We start from the raw sequence: 13,038 nt of genomic DNA on the forward strand, positions 1-13,038 counted from the left end.
ATATTCATTTATTTTTTATATTCATAACATGAATTTTATATTCATAACATATATTATTTATAAAATATAAACCTCATAGGAGGTTTGTACCTGCTTAGGATCAATGAAGAGTACAAGTTGTCAGGATAACTGCTTAATATTTTTACTTTTTTTTCCACCCAATCTTAACATTCAGCTTTATAATTTACACTTTATAATTTTATAAATTTTTATAAATTTTATAATTTACAAAACTTTATAATTTACAAAACTCTTATGATTATCTCACTTAATTCTCACAATTTTGTCATGAAATGTTATAAATACAGAGCAATTTGAGAGTTTAGTGACTTGTGCAAAGTCAAACAACCATAAATGAAGGAAAAGAGGTCTATGTACACTGTGCCATATAAGTAGGTCACAGGAGACTCAGTTTTCCTGAAAAGTGTTGAAATTCCCTCCACGTTCTCTCTCCCACATTCTCTCTCTTGTAATAGCTCTCCTACCTGTAGGACTCACATCCCAACCTAATCCCTTACTTATGTTGACTGGAACTCCTGATTTAGGCCCATCTCTATGGTTAGTTTTTCACTAAGTTTTGAGTACCTCCAGTACTTACCTTTTTAATACTTTAGTTACAAAGAACCCTTCTTTATCTTACTAATGTCAATCAATTTTAGCATCTACCTGGAACACCAGGTTAACAAAAATAATGAAGCTAACTCAGGCGTGACAGAAGAGAATGTCTAGATCAATGAGCGATGTCTGCCATGCAGTAGAGGGAATGGTGACAGCCTCTGAGACACTGAAACTTAACAATTTCCCCCACTTATTCTGCCTGCATCTCTGCTCACCATCACCTATCTTTTCTGTTGGCTAAACTTCCTTTAGTGGGTATGGGACGCAAGTATATTATTATATACCTATAGACTGGTATCAGGATATTTCTCATTTGTCAAGAATATCTACCTATTTGTTTCACAGCAACTTTTAAAGGATTTGGCTGACTTTGACCAAATTTGCTGTAGTTACAAAAAAGAATCCAGATAGGCAGTGAATTTTATTTGTATTTCAATCCATTCTGACATTGACCAGGAAGGTAGGAGTAAGTGACTATTGATAAAATTTTTTCAACATGTGTAAGTAATTTCATTAAGTAATTTTTAAACAAAAAAGAAATTTGATATATGAGTTTCAGAAATGCAGCTTCTCTGGTCCTTGATACCAAAACCCCTTTTTTAGAATTTCAGAACTCCATCTGAGTACCTTAGAAACTACTCCTTTATTCAGTGACAGAACATAAAGCCAAGGGAAATAAAGAACTGATTTTTTAAACTCTTGAAACTCAGCTACTTTACTTGGTCAATCTTTGAGAGGGGATGTTTAATTACTTGCCCAAATCATAAGAATTTTTGGAAATCCCAGGTAAATCTTCTGTTTTAAGTAAGAATTTTACGTTAGTTATCTTAGACTCACAGACTAATCCAAGTAAATCATAAGCGGTGGAATTCCCTCTTGACAAACAAATATTTCCAGCCAGATTTCAGTCTCTTCCTGGATGCAGACCCCAAGATAAGCTAACTTTTGACAAATTATTTTTTTCAGAAAGGGAGCAAAGAGCATGGAAGTGTGAGTAACAATAAAAACTGGAAAATAAATTCAAACTTAGGCAGAGGTGATGGTATCAGTGTAGCATCTGGCACATGGCGATACATTCCTCCAAACCCATTACTCAACCTCAAAAAAGCCAAACTGACTCCTTGGATTTTGTTTGGTTTAAAATAGAGATGATGTTTTCTCTGAAGAAATATTCATCCTTGATTTAATCTTCCTCTAAGCCATGATATGTGGGATGGGAAGAGGAGGAAGAGGAGGAAGAGTGAGGAGTACATATTGATAATGGCAAATCATAGACAAAAGTGGAAATCTGCCATCTTTTCTTCCTCCTGTGGAGTAGGAGGCTGTCATGTGATATTGGGAAAGCAAAAAGGACCATCCATCTCTTTCAGAGAAGATACATTCTGACCTCTTTTTATAGGCAAAATAGCCTATATTTGAATAAACCCATAATTTTCACTTTGGTGTGAATTTAACCACTAATTTATTCATTATTCACTCACCAGTCACCATACATTTACCAACTGGCTCTAAAATGCCTGAATTGCTGCTAGATGTTAAAGCTAAAACTGTACACTTAACAAAGCTACTGCTTTCATTGAACCTATTGTAAAGGAAGTAAAGGAAATATACTAATAAAGGAAGTAAAGGAAGCATAGAAGTAATTTATCCATTACACTTGATAACAGACAAGATAGAAAGTACAGGATTTAATGAATGAAAAGGAAGTATTCCTGGAATAAGTAATAATTAAGACTGGAGAGAAGGTAGACATTAAATTAATCAAAGAGAGGGAAGACAATATTTCAGGCAGAATAGAGCAACCAGTTTAAGGAACCAAAAGTAATTTATTCTGTTTGAGATGTAGGTCTTTGAAGATTGAGGGCAAAAGTAGGTAGATATGCTATGTAGGGCTGAAGAGATAGGTAGACACTACACCTTGAAGTCACATATACCATTTAGAAATTGTATATGGTTGTAAGAGATGGAAGTCACCAAATAATGGTTTAAATAAGACATGGGGTTATTTTTCTCTCATGTACAACAAATCCAGGAAGAGGCAGTACAAATTATCTCCATGATGGGGAAACCATTAAAGATTTCAGCTCATTTTTGCTTTCAGTTCTTCCATCTTTAGTGCAGACTCATTTCCATAAGACCATTTCAGGGTCTCAAAATGGCCACTTCAACTTGAGCCACCATTTCCTCCAAGGAGATGGAAGAAGAGAAAAAGAATAACTGGTTACAGTCCCTCCAAGTCAGTTCCTTTTCTCAATGCTACACTTGAAACTTTGGCTTTTATTCCATTAACCAGAACTTTGTCCATTGTTTCTTTCTATATGCAAGAGATACTAGGACGTATGGTTTCTTAACTGAGCACAATTCTCCCTAACAAAATTGGGGTCTATTAGTAAAGAAGAAAGAAAAAAAAAGATATTAAGGGCAACTAATGATCTTTGCTTTGCCATATCATCTTAACTCTACCTGAAGGCAATGGAGTCATCCAAGAATTTCAAGTCAAAGAGTGACATGGTCAAATTTTGTATTTTCTTTCTTTTTTTTTTTTTTTAAGATTTCATTTATTTATTTGACAGACAGAGGTCACAAGTAGGCAAAGGGGCAGGCAAAGAGAAAAGGGGAAGCAGGCTCCCCGCTGAGCTGAGAGCCTGCAGGGCTCAATCCCATGGGATCATGGCCTGAGCCAAAGGCAGAGGCTTAACCCACTGAGCCACCCAGGTGCCCCTCAAATTTTGTTTTTTCAAAAGGACCTCTTGAATGTGGGTTAGAGACAGGATTGAAGAGGATATGATTAGTGACCAAAGGAACCTGTTAGGAAGATGTTAAATAAAACCAGGCAATAGGTCATGGTGGCCAAAAAGTGTGATTTGATAAGGACAGAAGGTGAGACCATGAGGAAAGCAGGAGCATAAAGGAGTAAAGATAAGAATCCTGTTGACATCAAAGATAAATCTCACCCACTTACCATTGTATCTGATATGACTTATCCCCACATAGCCTCATTCTTCTAAGCAAAGCAAGCCAACATTGCATTTTTAACTTAGCTCTTTGGAATGTTATGCTATAACTGGGGTAATCAGAGTGCTTGTCCTATTATTTTTAAATATTAAAAATTCATTCTTTTTTTCTGTTTGAAATCATCTTACGAACTCTAATCATAGCAAATGGATTTTAACAGTAGTCATAAAATCAATATTACCATGTATACAAAAGACAAGACTTCAGTTTGGCATACAAAAATACCACATATTAAAGTTGGGTTCATTGTAAAAATTCAGGACTTGTGGGGCACCTGTCTGGCTCAATTGGTAAAGCAGGAAACTCTTGATATTGGGATAATAAGCTCAAGCCCCACATTGTGTACAGAGACTACTTAATTTTAAAAAAGAAAAAAAAAAGTAGGGACTTCTGGTGGCTCAGCTGGTTAAGCATCTGGCTTCAGCTCAGGCCATGATCCCAGGGTCCTGGGATCGAGTCCCACATTGGGCTCTTTGCTCAGCAGGGAGCTTGAATCTAATTGATTCAGCCTGCCATTCCCCCTGCTCATGCTCTCACTCACTCTCTTTCTCTGACAAATAAATAAAATCTTTAAAGAAAAGAAAAGTTTAAAAAAGTATTGAAAAGTTGATTCTTATTACATTTGTAATATATTTATATAATTTTCCATAAATTCATAAATAGGACTCCATAAATCATGTTTTTTAAAAAGATTTTATTTATTTATTTGACAGAGATCACAAGTAGGCAGAGAGGCAGGCAGAGAGAGAGGAGGGAAGCACGCTCCCTGCTGAGCAGAGAGCCCAATGCGGGGCTTGATCCCAGGACCCCGAGATCATGACCTGAGCCGAAGGCAGAGGCATAACCAGACTTAACCCACTAAGCCAGCCAGATGTCCCCATAAATCCTGTTTTTGACAAAATATTTATGCATGCAAAATAGTATATATGTGAACATTTTGGAAGACAATAATAAAATGAATACTCATTATCCACTATACAAGTTAAGAATCAGAAGGTTAGCTATACCTCATGTTTAAAAGCCATCAGCCACACAGAGTCAAAATACTCATGCTTTTCAGCTACCCATGACCATGTTCTTTGTAGACACACAGACAAGGAAAGATGACAACAATATGAAGTCTCAAAGGCTTCATACTTTCCCCAGTGTCTTGACTCATCCTAAAACCATAACAATAACAGCTTTACATAATGAGTGTTTATTATGTGCCAGATACTCTTCTAAATGCTTCACACATATGAAATAACAATACCATCAGTGATTCTGTGAAATAAAAATTAATATCCTCATTCCTATTTTGAGGATAAACAGGCCTGGAATAGTTCAGGATCTTGTGCAAGGCACACAACTAGTGAATAGTAAACCAGGATTCACACGAGTCATGGGGCTCCATAGCCTGTTCCTAGCCACTGCACATACTATTGTGTGTGGAATCATGACAGTGATCACGATGATGGAACTGGTGGCAGTGCTGATGATACTTGTTACCCTTAAATATGGCTGCTTCTCTACTAGAATGTGGGTATAGTCTCTAAAATTTCACCTGTCTCTAACATTCTCTACTGGTTCCCTGATGCTCCGAGGTTTTAAATTTGGCTTTGTGGGGCGCCTGGGTGGCTCAGTGGATTAAGTCGCTGCCTTTGGCTCGGGTCATGATCTCAGGGTCCTGGGATCGAGTCCCGCATCAGGCTCTCTGCTCAGCAGGGTGCCTGCTTCCCTCTCTCTCTCTCTCTGCCTGCCTCTCCATCTACTTGTGATCTCTCTCTGTCAAATAAATAAATAAAATCTTTAAAAAAATAAATAAATTTGGCTTTGTGAGTGGTTCTCTATATAATCAGTCTCTTATTTTCTCCAAGTGTTTTAGTTGAGCAATCCTGCTTACTGTAAAAGAAAAATCCCCAGATCTCAATGACATAAAATACTGGAAATTGCTTGCTTTGTAGATGAAATAGGTGTTTTCTGATTGGTGGCAAAGAGAAGGAAAACAGGCTTTATTCCATGAAGTTTGTCACAATTCCACAGGTTGTGGAAGGCTTCAAAGTTGCCCTGGAAGTTAATATCCACCAGTAGATAGGAGAAGAGCATGGATCATTGCAAGCGGGAGGGACTATGACTCACATTTCATCGGGTAGAATTCAGTTGCATGACCCCTACTGACTGCAAGAGAAGCTGGGAGTCCCAGAAAGAAGAGGAAACAATTTTGTTGATTAGCTAGTAGTCTCTGCTCTTGCAAACCTTACATTTCTCACCTGTAAAATGGTATGGCTGACTTTTTTAAAAAACTTTTTTAAGACTGTAGAATTTTCAATAATAAAACAAAAGCCTACAGGTTTACCACTTCATACAGATCAAAAAGTCTTCACCGTTTGCTAATAGTCCAAAATATCCCATTTAATCTTTCCTCTTTCTTAAAAATCATACACATTTTTAAATTTCTCTATATTTCTCTACTTCTTTTAGAGGCTTTTATGTCTTTTGTTTCTGTGAATTACTATCCTACAGGACAGGGGCTGTGGTTTCTACTAGTGGCAACAAAGATTATTAAACATCTTGAAAATGTCATGAACTGCTTTATTTAATCCTCTCAACAATCCTGTGGAATAGGTTTCATTATCCCTTATCTGTATGATGGGGGAGCAAAGAAGGCAATAAGTAGGGGACATACAAGTAAGTAATCAGCCAAAGGACTCAGCTGATAAGGGATGTTAAAGTCTCAATTTGAACTCTAGCCTCCATTGAGTACAAGTATTGGGTTTATACCAATCTTATTATTCTGAACCTTCTACTTCTTTCTGCTCAGATTCCTCAGAGCACCTAGCACAGTGTCATGCACCTGGTGAAAAAAAAATTGAACAAATACTTGTTCAAATAAATTAAATTGAATTTTATATATCCTCAAGTTTAATAAACCAATAGTGTAAACCTATGCTCTTGAAGGAAACATATTGTCCCTTCTTTGATTTCTTGTCCTTTCCATGCCTGCTTTATTTTTCCTTTTCCCTCACTTGTACTTCATCATTCCTTTTGTTGATGTTAGGTCCATCTAGCACGCCAAACCAAAGGAAGCTATTATTTAGGAAGTTATGGCACACATAACCACACTTAGCCACTTGAGAATTTCTGGCAAAAGTTTTATGAAGAGCTTGACTTTGTGTAATCTGAAAATATTTCCTGTATTATTTAACTTTATGGGAAAAAAACAATTCAGGTATTCTTGTGGAATATAAATCTAGACACATCTGTCTGCATGTTTATGCTTTTCTTGGGACACTATATTTTTCTCCAGGCTCCTCAGCTAGATTTTATTCCTCTTCCAGGAAAACCCCTATTGGATAGTATATGAGTTATGTTATCAATTGACACCACATTAACAGACAACCTGCCAAGCTAGAAGAAAGTCATGTGGGTTTTTGTTTTGTTTTGTTTTGGGGGGGTTTTTTGTTTGGTTTTTGGTTTTTAATCTTTTGGGGTTTTTTGTTTGTTTGTTTGTTTGTTTGTTTTTTGTCTAAGACCAGCTGGTAAAGTTTCATCTTACAAATGTCTTCTGCTTATAAGCACATGGCTAGGATAGAGACTCAGAATAAATCCTACAGCGACCTTATATCTTGTACAAGGTATCTTGTTCTGTGTACAAGGAAGTTGTGAGTGGGTAATAAGTAATGGTGTAATTGCTTTTTTGTGGGTAGATAATTATGGTTTATGATGTTTATCTAATCAATTGTACCTATAGAGAGTAACTACCTTCAGAAAACAGTAAAATTATGGGTCCCTGGGGAACTATTTCCATGCTACCAATTTGGACCCAGCAAAACAAAACAAAACAAAACAAAACAAAACATTTACCAAGGGGCAGGACCTGGATTTGTAGAAGGAACTTTTAACTATTTAATGAGGAGACATTACTAATGGAGATACTTTATCTTTCAGATACTGCATCACTTTGGGAAAAAAGAAATGTGGACCCAGTATAAGAATTTTATTAGCAATATCTGTGTTTTACCTCTGTACCTAATAAGTTTCTTCAAGATAATTTATTCACAAAAAATATTTACTGGCCAACTTGATATGCTTAGCACTCTGCCAAGTACAGAAACTCATCATCATGAAAATAATAAGGTCATAAAAGAATTTTAAAATGAGAATTCAGAGAGAGGAAAAGCTTTCTTCTGCCTAGTAGAATTTAAAAAGGCCTCATGCAGGAATTTTCTCCAAGCTGAGCCTTGAATCATTATTATACATTTACTTTATTCCACATCATACACAACAGTTTCTGAATAGCAATTCTAATATATAACTACCATTAATATAATTAGTCAGAACAGTTTAAAAGATATTTTTAAAATATCCTCCTCATTCTCCCCTGCCCATTTTAAAATTATAATATACCTATATTGTCAGAGGATACAACCATTATCTACTATAATCTCTTCTTTGTAAGCCTTGTTTTTTTTAATTTTTTTAAATTTATTTTCAACATAACAGTATTCATTGTTTTTGTACCACACCCAGTGCTCCATGCAATCCGTGCCCTCTCTAATACCCACCACCTGGTTCCCCCAACCTCCCACCCGCCCCACCTCTTCAAACCCTTCAGATTGTTTTTCAGAGTCCACAGTCTCTCATTGTTCACCTCCCCTTCCAATTTCCCCCAACTCCCTTCTCCTAACTCCCTATGTCCTCCATGCTATTTGTTATGCTCCACAAATAAGTGAAACCATATGATAACTGACTCTCTCTGCTTGACTTATTTCACTCAGCATAATCTCTTCCAGTCCCGTCCAAGTTGCTACAAAAGTTGGGTATTCATCCTTTCTGATGGAGGCATAGTACTCCATAGTGTATATGGACCACACCTTCCTTATCCATTCGTCCGTTGAAGGGCATCTTGGTTCTTTCCACAGTTTGGCGACCGTGGCCATTGCTGCTATATACATTGGGGTACAGATGGCCCTTCTTTTCACTACATCTGTATCTTTGGGGCAAATACCCAGTAGTGCAATTGCAGGGTCATAGGGAAGTAAGCCTTGTTTTTATAGAAACCAGGTGTTTCATGATCACCACAAGTCCTTAGGTCGGTGTCTGTGTACTCAGTTGTCTGGAGCTCATTTTCCTATTGATTCTTCATGAAGAGCTTATGGGAATAAGATTTTCTGAGTTCTTAAAAGTTGAAAACAGCAATTGATCCTTGCCCACTGTGCTTGAATATCAGTTTTGCTGGATATAAAAATCCTTGGCTCGTATTTATTTTTCTTTTGGGTATTTTAAATACATTTTCTGTTTTCTTCTGGTTAAAGTGTTTGTGGAAGTCTGCATAATGCCTCCTGCCCAAAAGATATCCATGTCCTAATAACTGGGACCTGGGACTCTTACCTTATATGTGGAAAGAGATGGTGCAGATGTGATTAAGTTAAGGAACTTCAAATACGGACATTATCCTGGATTATACAAAGAGGCCCTATATGTATTCACAAGTATCCTTATGAGATGGGACCAGAGGCAGACTGTAGAAAGGAAAGAAAACAATGTGACTGTTGAAGCAAGGGGAGAAAAGGTGAGGTGATATGGGGCTATTAACCAAGGAATGAGAATAGCCTCTAAAAGCTGGCAAAGAAATGGTTCTCCCTGAGAGCTTCCAGAAGGATCTAGCCCTTGTTACATTTTAATTTTGGACCTGTAAGACTCTTTACAGACTTCTGGTCTCCAAAACTCTAGGAGAATAAATTTCTGTTGTTTTAAGCTGATTAGTTTGTGGCAATTTGTTGTAGCCGACAGGAACGTAATAGAGTGTTAGTCTGGTGATAATGTTTTTGCCAAGACAATTATTGAATTCTTTAAATATCTTATTTTAAGTTCAGGAATTTTTAAAAATTCAGTCATTCAGGGTCAGAATTCCCAAGGTTATGCATTAGGCATTTTAATACATGATTTCAAATCTTTACTTCAGAAGAGTTTTTTAAAATTATAGTTTTAGCATTTCTTCTGTTTTCTGTATTAGTTTTCTTCTTTGAGGACTACTGTTACCTTACGTGTTGGATCTTCTTGGCCTAATCTCAATACTGTCACTTTCTCTTGAACACTGAACCCATGAAAACAAGCCAGGACACACACCTGTCTCTAGGCACCACTAATCTTGAGGACACCAGGGCCTTGCAGGAGACATTAGATCCCTCCACCACAGAGCTACAGAGCTGCATAAATGCTGGCCTTAGGACTTGGAGAAGCTTGGAAGATCTGGAAGGAGCAAGATGAGCTGTGGTTCCGGTGTTGCCCCCAGCAGCATAGTGAGTCCGCAGATCCACAGCAATGACTGGGAGTTGCCACAGTACCTGACACTGGATTCTAGGCTTTTGAGTATGAAGATTGCTATTCTTTTATTTCCACTTTATGCATGTCACGCAGACTTTTCCCTGTAACTCTAGGGTAAAAAGAATTCTAGGACTTATGCTTCTATCTTAGCTAACTTGTACTAGCAGAAACTGAACCCCAGTTCACCCCTTGTCCACATAGTATCCTTTTATCATCATTTATGTCTGAATAAAGATAACGTCAACATGATACTTCCACACAATGATGCAGCTGTCCCTTGTACAACATGCTGGTTCTCCCCCAAAGATGATATACAAAATCCATTCATCCATCTTTGGGTGGTGTTTGTTGTTTTTTCAGCTGAGTCACAGTCCGTCCCTCTTTGATATTCTATTATTTAAAATATAAGATGTAAAGTTAACTACCGTTAACAGATGGCAAAGGAACGGAGAGTGGAAGGAACAAATTGGTTATCATAGACATCAATATAGTCATATCAGAATAAGGAAGAAATATAAGTATTGTAGTCCTCATTTCTGAAATCGGTCACGTGGTCATAGGTGGTATTTTTTAACTTCCTTTTCCCACTCTCCACCCCCACCTCATTGGCCTGGCTAACATTTCTGGTTTCAAACAGCTGGTTTCTTCCAATTTTCAGATCTTGAGTTAAATGTCATCTTTTCCTTTCTTTTCTTTAAGATTTTATTTATTTATTTGACAGAGAGACAATGAGAGAAGGAACACAAGCAAGGGGAGTGGGAGAGGGAGAAGCAGGCTTCCTGCTGAGCAGAGAGCCTGATGCAGGGCTTGATCCCAAGGACCCTGGGATCATGACATGAGCCAAAGGCTGAGGCTTAACAATTGAGCCACCCAGGTGCCCCAAATGTCATCTTTTCAATGAGATCTCTTCCCTGTTTAAAGTGGATATGCCCCCTCCTTTTTTTCCCCTCCTAACACACTAATTTGTTTTCTTGTTTTTGCTTGTTGTTCCTTATCTCTTCCTGACTCTCAAAACAGCACATTTAATGAATGAACAAATTAATTTTTCCCTTTACCTACCACTGACATCCTACCAATCCGTAGGTCTGATTAATTTTTTTGTTATTTTTCAAACCCTTTTTTTCCTTTACAGTCATCAACCCTTAGTTTTTTATCTGATATCCTGGCTTCTAGCTTCTCCCCAATCCAGTTAATACTACACACTACTCTCAATACTTAGCAGAAACAAACTGTTTTATATTTGTATTTATATTTCCAGTATGGATAATACATGCCTGTTAGAGGCAGAATGGGTGATAGACATGATAACAGCAAGGACTGGGGGCTGAAGAGTAAAAGAAGATCAAGAATAATAGCTCCTATTCATTTCTCATGAGGAAAAGATATTACTAAGTGCTTAGCACAATGCCTGGCATAGAGTAGGAGTAGAATTAATTCAAGTTGACTGACTATTGCTTGATTCATAATAGTGAAGAGATGTTTATAAAGTGAAAGGTTCAAGTTGCCTTAAGGAATGGTTGTAGGAGTATAGAATGTTACCTCTTAAAATTCATTATAAGGTGAAGACATAGATTATCATATCCTAATAATCTCTAAGGTGACATATGTTCTTATGAATAGTGCGCCCTAAATAAAAGTAGACAGCTGGACTGAAATGACCTTTAGAGATTACTTCCTTTTTCTTTTTTTTTTTTTTTTAAAGATTTTATTTATTTATTTGACACAGAGAGAGATCACAAGTAGACAGAGAGGCAGGCAGAGAGAGGGGAAGGGAAGCAGGCTCCCTGCTGAGCAGAGAGCCCGATGCGGGACTCGATCCCAGGACCCTGAGATCATGACCTGAGCCGAAGGCAGCGGCTTAACCCACTGAGCCACCCAGGCGCCCCTAGAGATTACTTCCTGCTTGTACTTCTACAATAGCAAGTCTTCTTGTTGATTACTTTTTAAAATTTTTTTTACTGTTTTTGTTTTATCTTAAAACCTCAAAAACCAAAGGTGAGGACAGCTTGATCGAGAGGAACATGAAAAGTCTTTCATACACATCAGCAATAGAGAGAGAGTTTATGAAAATAAAGTATTTCCTCAGTTTTGGCATGACTCCAAGAAAACCTAAATGCTCTAAGTCTGTGTTTCAGCTCTTAGATCCTCTATTTTATCCCACAGATAGGCCCTAAAAAGATGAAAAAGTCAAAGAGTTCCATCAACCAAAATGCTGGTCAGGACCGTGTTTAACTGTGCCCCATACACAATGGTTTCAGATTTCTTAAGGACTGTGTCAGAACGCTAGAACACCCTGCTGTTTGGCATCCTCTTCCTATGTCAACTTCCTGCCTGATTTTGGATGGAATGCTACCCCAATTGCCCCCCAGGCACCAGTCAAAGCTGAAGGGTTTTGCATCCCATGCCCTCAAGATTGAAACCAACCATCTGACCAGCTTCTGTTGGATAGGGGAGGGGAGTGGTGGCATTAAAACATTAAAAGGTTTCATGTGTCAGCTCTCCTAAGTAACAATTACTTTTAAATTTTATCAATATCCTTTTGTGTCGAGATCCCATGGATCATGGATTGAATCAGCCACCATGGCTAATTATTAGGGATGCTAGGGAGAGGTTGCTAGCCACCCACATGTTCTGTGACTGAGACTGCTGCCAGGGAGAGAAAATTATTTATAGATGATAGATGATAGATGGACAGATGGACAGATAGGTAGAGGAAAGGCAATTCCAAAGTGCTGACAAAAATCTAATTTGAGAAACAGGGTATACTTAAGACATAAACAAAGAAATGTGGCAGAGTGACTGCAATCCTCAGGGATTATTTTTTAGTGCTCATAACATCTCAGATTGATATCTTAAAATACTACTTTTTAGAAAATATTTAATATTTTTTAAAACATCCAGTGTAGTCTTTATTAAGCATTCACTTTGAGTTTAATAAGAAGCTCTCTATATGTCTTTTCCCAAAAGTATTAAAAATGTAGCTCTTATGATGTTTCTTTTTCTCATTTTCTCTAATAAAAGTAATCTGAAGCTTTTGTTCACTGACAGAAAGTAAGGTACTCATATGAATTAGGTCAAAATGAAAAGTGATACTGACAA

The sequence above is a fragment of the Lutra lutra genome, chromosome 15 (assembly GCF_902655055.1).
Source record: "Lutra lutra chromosome 15, mLutLut1.2, whole genome shotgun sequence".
NCBI lineage: Eukaryota > Metazoa > Chordata > Mammalia > Carnivora > Mustelidae > Lutra > Lutra lutra.